The following is a 10,004-nucleotide window of genomic DNA, read 5'->3' on the forward strand; positions in this document are numbered from 1 at the left end:
TCTAACAGATGGGAAGTGGTAGTCCATTGTGGCTTTTTATTTGCATTGCCCTAATGATTAATGATGTTGGGTATCACTTCACGGCATTTGTATAGCTTCTTTGGAGAAATGTCTATTCAAGTCCTTGGTCATTTTAAAAATTCAGTCATTGGCCTTTTGTTGTTGAATTGTGAGTATTTATATTTTCTGGCTACTAGATTCATCAGATATATGATTTTTTAAAATCTTTTTTAATGTAATTTTATTGAGATATATTATTTTTTACATACCATATAATCATTCAGGTTGTATAATCACGGTTCACAGTATCATCATATAGCTGTGCATTCATCATCACAATCAATTTTTGAACATTTTCATTACCCAAAAAAATGCAAAAATAAGAATAAAAGTAAAATAGAACACACAAAACATCCCTTGTCACCCTACCCCCATTATTTGTTTATTTTTTTTGTCTTTTTTTTTTAACTCAGCTATGTCAGTCACAAGGTTTTCACAATCATACAGTCATACCTTATAAGCTCTATAGTTATTCAATCATCTCCAAGAACAGAAAAATGATTTCTCCCATTCTGTAGTTTGTCTTTTCACTTTTTTGATAATATCCTTTGATACACGAAATATTTTGATTTTGGTAAAATCCAGTTTATCTATTTTTCTTTTGTTGCTCATCCCTTTTGTGTCATATCTAAGAATCCATGGCCAAATCCAAGGGTCATGAAGATTTACCCCGATGCTGTCTTCTAAGAGTTTTGTGATTTTAGCTCTTATATTTAGGTCATGGACCCATTTTGAGTTAATTTTTGGGCATTGTGTGAGGAAGCGATCCAATTAATTCTTTTGCATGTGGTTGTCCAAGTGTCCCAACACCATTTGCTGAAGAGACAATTCTTTCCCCATTGGATGGCCTTGATACCCTTATCGAAAATGGATTGTTCAAAGATGCTTGAGTTTATTTCTGGACCTAATTCCATTCCATTGGTTTATATAACTATACTCATGCCAATAGCACAATATTTTTTTACTGTAGCTTTGAGTAAGTTTTGAAATTAGGAAATATGGGTCCTACAACCTTGTTCTTCTTTTTCAAGACTGTTTTGGCTATTCAGGGCCCCTTGCATTAAGTATGAATTTGAAGATTGGCTTTTCCATTTCTAGAAAAAAAAAACAGCCATTGGAATTTTGATAGGGGTTGCATTGAATCTGTAGATTACTTTAGGTAGTATTGCCATCTTAACAATATTAAATCTTCCAATTCACGAACACATGATATCTTTCCATTTATTTGGATCTTTTAAAATTTCTTTCAGCAATGTTTTGTTGTTTTCAGTAAATAAGTTTTCAACCTCCTTGGTTAAATTCTTTTCTAGGTATCTTACTCTTTTGGATGCCTTTGTAAATGGAAGATATTTTCTTAATTTCTTTTTGGATTGTTCATTGCTAGCTGTATTAATTAGGGTTCTCTAGTGAAACAGAATTAGCAGGATATATCTGTAATTATAAAATTTATATAAGTGTCTCACGTAACTGTGGGGATGTAGAGTCCAAGATCTGGCAGCTCCAATGAAGGTCCTCAATGAACTCTCAGGAGAAGCTGGCTGGCCGAAGCAGGAAGAGTGTTTGTCTCTTCTGAATCCTCCTTAAAAGCCTTCTGGTGATTAGATTAAATGTCATTCATTGCAGATGACACTCTCCTCTACCTGTGGATTCAATCAACTGTGGATGCTGCCAACGTGGTCATGATTTAAGCCCATGAAATGTCCTCATAGCAACCGACAGGCCAGTGCTTGCCTGGCCAGACAACTGGGCACCACCGTCTGGCCAAGCTGATGCATGAACCTGACCATGACGCAGGTGTACCCCACCATCTTGCTGAATTCATTTAGAGCCCTAGACATTTGTGTGTGTGCATATTCTTTGGGATTTTTTATCTATAGGACCACGTCATCTGTGAATAGATAGTTTTACTTCTTTTCCAATTTGGGTGCCTTTTATTTCTTTTTCTTACCTAATTTCTCTGGCTAGGATTTCCAGTACAATGTTGAATAGAAGTTATGACAATGGATGTCGTTTTCTCATTCCTGATCTTAGGGGGGAAATTTTCAGTTTTTCATTGAGTATGATGTTAGCTATGGATTTTTCATAAATGCCCTTTATCATGCTGAGGAAGTTGCCTTCTCTTCCTAGTTTTCTCAGTTTTTTAACATGAAAGGATGTTGGATTTTGTCAATAAAAATGCTTTTGCATCAATTAATACGGCTATCTGATTTATTTTTCTATTAGTGTGGTGTAGTTACATTGATTGATTTTCTTATGTTGAACATCCCTACATTCCTGGAGTAAACCTCACCAGGTCATTTTATTTAATTCTTCTAATATACTGTTGGATTTGGTTTGCTGGTATTTTTTTGTTTTTGTAGCTATAATCATGAGGGATATTGGTTGTAGTTTTCTTTTCTTGTGATGTCTTTGTTTGACTTTTTATCAAGATAATACTGGCCTTGTAGAATGAGTTAGGAAGTGTTTACTCTTCTATCTTTGGAAGAGTTTGGGAAGGATTGGTGTTAATTATTCTTTAAATACTTGATACAATTCACCAGTGAAACCATCTGGTCCTGTACTATTCTTTGTTGGGATGTTTTAAATTGCTGATTCAATCTCTTTACTTGTTATAGATCTGTTCAGATTTCCTATTTCTTCTTGCTGATCTTCTCAAATAACTAACTTTAGTTTTCATTGATTCTTTCTATTGTTTTTCCACTTTCAATTCATTTATCTCCACTCTAATCTTTATTATTTCCTTCTTCTGCTAGCTTTGGGGATAGTTTTCTCTTCTTTTGCTGGTTCCTTAAGGTAAAAAATTAGGTTATTGATTTGAGATCATTCTTCTTTTCAAATAAATGTAGGTATTTAATGCTACACATTTTCGATACGTTTTGGTATTTTGTATTTTAATTTTCATTCACTCTAAGTATTTTCTAATTTCCCTTGTGGTTTCTTATTTGACTCAATGATTGTTTAAGCATGTGTTGTTTAATTTACACATATTTGTTATCTTTCCTTTTTGTTTCTTCTAGTATTGCTTTCTAGCGTCATTCCATCATGGTTAGAGAAGATGCTTATATGATTTCAATCTTTTGAAATGTTGATATTTGTTTTCGGGCCTAACATGGTATATCTGGGAGATGTTTCATGTGTACTTGAGAAGAATCTGTATTCTATTGTTGGGTGGCATGTTCTGTATATGTTTTTTGGGTCTTGTTGGTTTATAGTGTTCAAGTCCTCCATTTTGTTATTGAACTTCTGTCTAGATGTTCTATGCATTATTGAAAGTGGGTATTGAAGTCCTTAGGTATTATAGAACTGTCTATTTCTCCCTTCAATTCTGTCAATGTTTGCTACATTGATTTTGCAGCTCTAGTGGTTGGTGAAGATATGTTTATAATTGCCATATTTTAATGTATTGACCCTTTCATTAGTATATAATATCATAAAACACCATTTTAATTGAAAGAACTGACAAACCATGATTATTTAGACTTGTGTATTCGGCAGATATTTTCACAAAAATTGAACAAAATGAGGCTTTTACTAGGGAAACAACTGACAGTATTTGTCACCAATAATAGAATTTGACTTTTAAAATAATATTAGAATTTTGGAAAACTTATATTGCCTCCATTACCTTGACAGCTTCCCAATACTTGAGACCTCTCTGGTGAGATCGGGATGATATTAATGAATGAACTTTTTGATGGTGAAAAATGAACTATCTTACCATGTGGAAGATCTGCATAACTTAGTGAACCAATATTTTCAAATGACCAATATGCAATGTTACAAAATTATGAAAGGCAAAAAAAACTATCTGAAGTAAGGATGGATTAATGGATTTTAATGTAAAAGATGTCAAAAAGTGAAATTTTGATGAAGTAACAAAAAAGAATGTCCACAATTATTTGGAAAAGCTATTAAAATAGTTCTCCCTTTTCCAACCACATATCTGTGTGAAAGCAAATTTTCTTCTTACACCTCAACCAAAACAACAAATAACAACGGATTGAATTAGCAACGATATAATTATCCAGCCATATTGTATTAAGTTGGGCAGTAAAGAATTTGCAAAAAATGTAAAACAATGCCACTCTTCTCATTAATTACTTTTTGTTTTGACAATATACTTGTTCATCACAAATATTACGGGATTGTTATTATTGATATTAATTAATTAACTACTTGATATTTAAATGCTTTCTCATTTTCAGTTTCTAATATGATAAATATTGAAAGATATAATTCACATAAACAAAGCTCTTTGGGATCCTCAATAATTTTTTTAGAGTTTAAAGAGGTCCTGAGAACTGCTCTTCTAGCCAATGCAACAAAGCAAGAAAAAGAAATAAGTTGAAAAACAGTAAGTAAAATCAATTGCAGATGAAAGCATTTTATTCCTAATGATTCTTTAAAAAAATACTTTTGGAATAATAGGAGAGTTGGTAAATTAGTTGAATATGGTATACAAAAATTAAAAGGTTCCCTACATTCTGGTAATAATCACTTGGAGCAAGGAAAGATTCCATTCACAAAACAATAAAAAAATATAAAATCCTTGCAATAGCCTTAGGAAGTACACATAATTTACAAAAATAAAAACACTTGGAGCTTTTAAGATCAGAACATATTTGAATAAATAAATATCATGTTCCTGGATTTAAAAACAATTAAATCAAAATCTCTGGGGATGGAATCTAGCATTGGTATTTTTAAAAGCTTTCCAAGTGATTTCAATGTGCAACCAAGACTGAAAAAAAACTGATTTAGTTCTTTAATTCACACTATATACCTAAACAAACTTCAAATGGTTTAGAGGTCAATAGGAAAAAATTTAAAGGAGCAAATAGGTGAATTTTATATTCACGTGGGAGGAGTTTTCTAAAACTTAAAGCAATGCGGAAAACTTTTAAATGACAAGCCATAAAAACAAACAAGGTTTAACTCCAGCCCCCCTTGATAAAAACACTTAGAAAACTAGCAATGAAGAAAATGTCCTCAACATGATAAAGGGCACATATGAAAATCCCACAGCTAAGAGCATACTCAATGGTGAAAGACTGAAAGCTTTACCTCTAAGATCAGGAATAAGACAAGGATGCCCCCTGTCACCACTGTTATTCAACGTTGTACTGGAAGTTCTAGCCAGAGCAGTTAGTCAAGAAAAAGAAATAAAAGACATCAAATTTTTAAAAGACGTGAAACTTTCCTTATGTGCAGATGACATGGTCTTACATACAGAAATTTCTGAAAATCCACTACAAAGCTACTAAAACTAATAAACAAATTCAGCAAAATGGTGATCGTTAGCTCACTAAAGTTGCTGAAATGCAATATACTAGAAATGGGCTGGCTTTTAACAATGGGGATTTAGTAGTTTACAAGCTTATAGCTCTGAGGCTGTGAAAATGTCCAAATCAAGGCATCATTAGAATGATACCTTCTTCCTGAAGAAAGACTGCTGGCCTCCCAGGAGTCCTTTGTCACATGGAAAAGCACACAGCGTCATCTACTGGGTCTCTCCCTTCTCTTCCAGGTTTCGGTGCTTCTGGCTTCTGTGGCTTCCTCTTTGTGGCTGTGCCTTTCTCTCTTAGCTTCTGTATTTCTCTCTGTTATCTGTGTGTTTCTCTCTGTTTTTCACCCTTTTTACAAAGGACTCCAGTAAGAGAATTAAGACCCATCTGGGGCATGCCTAAAATGAGATAACCTAATCAACAGGTCCCACCCGCCACAGGAATGGATTAGTTTTAAGAATGTGATCTTCTGAGGCCCAAACAGCTTCAAACCATCACAGGTGGAGCGCAACATTAACATGTAAAATCAGTAGTGTCTCTCTATACTAGTACTGAACAACCTGAAGAAGAAATCAAGAAAAAAATTCCATTTACAAAAGCAACTAAAAGAATCAAACATCTAGGAATAAATATAACCAAGCCTATAAAGGACCTGTATACAGAAAGCATAAACATTGCTAAAACAAATCAAAGAAGACCAAATAAATGGAATGACGTTCCATGTTCATGGATTGGAAGACTAAATATTAAGATGTCAATTCTACCAAAGTGAGTTACAAATTCAGTGCAATCCCATCAAACTTCCAACAGCTTTCTTTTCATAAATGGAAAAGCCAAGCATTAAATTTATATGGAATAATAAAGGGCCCCAAATAGCTGAAGCCATCTTCAAAAAGAAGAACGTAGCTGGAGGACTCACACTTCCCAATCTTAAAACTTACTCTAAAGCCACAGAAATCCAAACAGCATGACACTGGCTAAAGGACAGACATAGACCAATGGAATTGAATTAAGAGCTCAGAAATCAATCCTCCCATTTATGGCCAAGGGATTTTTTGATAAGGGTGCTAAGTCCACTCAGTTGTGAAAGAATAATCTCTTCAACAGATGGTGCTGGGGAAACTGGATGTCCACATGCAAAAGAATGAAGGTGGACCCCTACATCACACCGTATAAAAAAATCAACACAAAATGGATCAAAGACCTAAATATAAGAACCAGGACTGTAAAAATCCTAGAAAACAACATAGAGAAGCATCTTTAGGATATTGTGTTAGGCAATAGTTTCTTAGATTTACATCCAAAGCACAAGCAACAGATGAAAAAATAGATAAATGGGACTTCATCAAAATTAAAAAACTTTTGTGCCTCAAAGGACTTTATCATGAAAGTGAAAAGACAATTTACATAATGGGAGAAAATATTTGGAAACCACATATCTGGTAGCATTTCCTATCCAGAATATAGAAAGAAATCCTACAACTCAACAACAAAAAGACAATCCAATTATAAAATGGGTAAAAGACATTTCTCCAAAGAAAATATACAAAGGGCCAAAATGCACACCTGAAAGGATGCTTACCATCATTAGCTATTAGGAAAATGCAAATCAAAACCATAATGAGATTTCACAGTCACTAAAATGGCTACTACTTAAAAAAACAAAAGCAAAATTGCCAGTGTTGGCGAGGTTGTGGAAAAATAGGAATACTCATTCATTGTTGGTGGGAAGGGAAAATGGTGCACAAGTGTGGAAAACAATTTGGCAGTCCCTCAGAAACTTAAGCTTAGAGTTACCATTTGACCAAGCAATCCCACTTCTAGGCATATTCCCAAAAGAATTGAAAGCAGAGACTCAGACAGATAGTTACACACCAGTGTCCATAGTGGCATTATTTGCGATTGCCAAAAGATGGAAGCAACCCAACTGTCCATCAACGGATGAATGGGCAAATAAAATGTGGTATATACATACAAGGGAGTATTATCCAGATACATGCAACAACATGGATGAACCTTGAAGATATCAGTTGAACAAAATAAGCCCAACACAAAAGACAACTATTGTAAGATCTCACTGATCCGAATTAATTAGAATAAGCAAATTACAGAGTCAGAAACCAGAATATATGTTGCCAGGAGCTGGGGTTGAGGCATGGAATCGGGGGAGTTAATGCTTAAATTGTACAGAGTGATGGAAAATTTTGATAACGGATGTGGTGATGGTAGCATAACACTGTGAGTATAATTAACACTCCTGAATTATATAGTCAAGAAAAGGAATGAAGTACTAACACGTTACAGCTTGGATGAATTTCAAAAATATTATGCTAAACGAAAGAAGCCAGACACAAAAGATCACCTATTTACTGTATGATGCCTTTTTACAGGAAATATCCAGAATCGGCAAATTATGGAGGGAAAGCAGATTAATGATTGCCAGGGGATGGAGGCGGGAAGGAATGGGGAGTGATTAATTAAAAGGTGTATTTCTGGGGTGATGAAAAGTTTTGAAAGTAGAGGGAGGTGGTGGCTGCATAATATTGCGAATTATTAAAATGCCACCGTTCATTTTTTTTAATTTCTTTCTCTCTATCGTTTTATTTCTTTTTCTGTTGTCTTTTTATTTCTTTTTCTAAATCGATGCAAATGTACTAAGAAATGATGAATATGCACCGTTCATTTTTAAATGGTTAATTGTTATGTGAATTTCACTTAAATTTTTTTAAAAAAAGCAGCATTAAAAATTAAATGCTTTCTCCCCAGCCAAAAAATAAAAATCACTTCGCGTGCTAAATAACACCGTCCAAGACAACGACCACATGGGAAGTCCTCAAACACAGCGGTAGCATTTGCAACAGCAGGAGGGAAAGTCAAAGCAAGAAATCAGCGGGAAGAGGTCACCTTCCCGCTTTGTGGATGAGCGCAACGGTGGCGGGTCTCGATGACAGCAGAGAGCTCGGACTTAAAGCTCACGCCGCGCAGAGCCATAGGCTGCTCCACGAGGGCAGAGCCACCACCTATTTGGATTCGCAGGGGGGCGAGGTGACAAGAAGTCAGAGTCACATCTGCAAATGAGGCCGGGTCTCCTCGCCCACCCACCCCGCCAGACTACAAAGGCAGGTGTCACCGCAGAATTGGGTTTTAGGTTTCTTTTCTTTCTCTGCTTGGAAAACCCCATAGCGTTTAGGGAGCTGATTGTGGACTGTCGTTCCAGGCCCGTGGAAAGAGACGTGAAGGTGTGAGCGGGACAGGGGCAGCTCCGGTGGCAGGGGAAGGGGGCCGAGGCGGGAGAGGCCGCGCCCCGTCCTTGGGGACCCACGATGTCCCCGGGGCTCAGCACACCTGTCCTTCCACGAGAGAGACCGGGTGGCCCGTGCCGGGCGCCCTAGGGCCGACCCCGACTCCTACTTGGTTCTCTAGGGGCGCAGGGATCAGGGCAGGTACGCATCTCCACCCCCACCCCTCACCCCCTGCCTGCTGCAGGCAGAGCCCCCGGGCTTGTGCGCACCGCCGAGGGCAGAACCTCTCCTCGAGCCTCTCAGGGTTTGCATTTATCCTTCTTGCTCTAGTCAGGACAAACAGATCCTCTCTATTTTTGTTCGTTAGTCCCTCACGTCAGGAGAGCAAGTGCCTTTTCTTGGCATCTCTGGAGAAACCGAAGGAAAAGCGTGGTGCGAAAAGAATCCATCCGCTTTGCAAACGGCGTGTGCGCCTGGCACGTTTCAAGCCCCGGTGCGCGCCAGCACCGCTGCAGAAAGGCTGCCCGGGGCTCCGAGGCGGTCCGCCGCCCGGTGGAGACCGCCGCCGGGTATTTGGATTGCTTGCAAAAAGCAGGGAAATGGAAGAGACGTGCAGAGCCAGTGCTTCTCTCCTGCTCTTTACCAGCGTCCTTTCTTCACGCTTCAGTCTCAGGCTTTTCCTGTTGTGCTGCTGCCCGCTGGCTTCGGGCCCCCAGAAGGCTCTATGTGATAGAGAAATACGGGACAGATTGACCAAAAACCTCAAAAACGAGGATGCAGCCTCTGTTAGTATTTGAGGATAGTCAGTAGCGCGGGCCACCGTCGAGGCCTTCGATAGCTCAGTTGGTAGAGCGGAGGACTGTAGTGGGTTGGTTGCAGCAATCCTTAGGTCGCTGGTTCGATTCCGGCTCGAAGGACTTCGCTTTCGCTTTTATTTCCATTCAATACTCTTGTGCTGTAAGATTTAGAGGCCGACCGTTAATTTGCACGAGCATTCGCTAAATTCAGTAAGACACATAGGCAATAAGTGCCGGCTTACTCTTGTGCTGTAAGATTTAGAGGCCGACCGTTAATTTGCACGAGCATTCGCTAAATTCAGTAAGACACATAGGCAATAAGTGCCGGCTTACAAGATCTCTTGTGTTTTAGGTGTGTAGATGTTAGCATATGTTTTAAAACAAGGCTTTATTACTATTGCATACGTGTAGCTGCTGCTTGCCTACTTTCAAAAACCTTTCCCAATATTTTACTAAATGAACTTTCTAAACCAAGGTTGCGCCATGCATTAGACAGCTGAGTCATATCTGTATGGTAAAGAGAAACACAACCTTAACGGCTGGGGGATTAGCTCAAATGGTAGAGCGCTCGCTTAGCATGCGAGAGGTAGCGGGATCGATGCCCGCATCCTCCACTGGTT

The 10,004-nt window shown here is 37.8% G+C and overlaps 2 non-coding genes across 2 annotated transcripts; both read left to right on the plus strand.

The window, feature by feature from the left end:
- Positions 1-9,415: 9,415 nt before the first annotated feature.
- TRNAY-GUA (transfer RNA tyrosine (anticodon GUA)) lies at positions 9,416-9,504 on the plus strand. The gene is given in 2 exon segments: positions 9,416-9,452; positions 9,469-9,504. It is a non-coding gene; the product is annotated as a tRNA-Tyr (tRNA).
- A 421-nt stretch (positions 9,505-9,925) lies between these two features.
- TRNAA-AGC (transfer RNA alanine (anticodon AGC)) lies at positions 9,926-9,998 on the plus strand. The gene has a single exon. It is a non-coding gene; the product is annotated as a tRNA-Ala (tRNA).
- The last annotated feature ends 6 nt before the right edge of the window (positions 9,999-10,004 follow it).

This window comes from Tamandua tetradactyla, chromosome 3 (genome assembly GCF_023851605.1).
Source record: "Tamandua tetradactyla isolate mTamTet1 chromosome 3, mTamTet1.pri, whole genome shotgun sequence".
NCBI classification, from domain to species: Eukaryota; Metazoa; Chordata; class Mammalia; order Pilosa; family Myrmecophagidae; genus Tamandua; species Tamandua tetradactyla.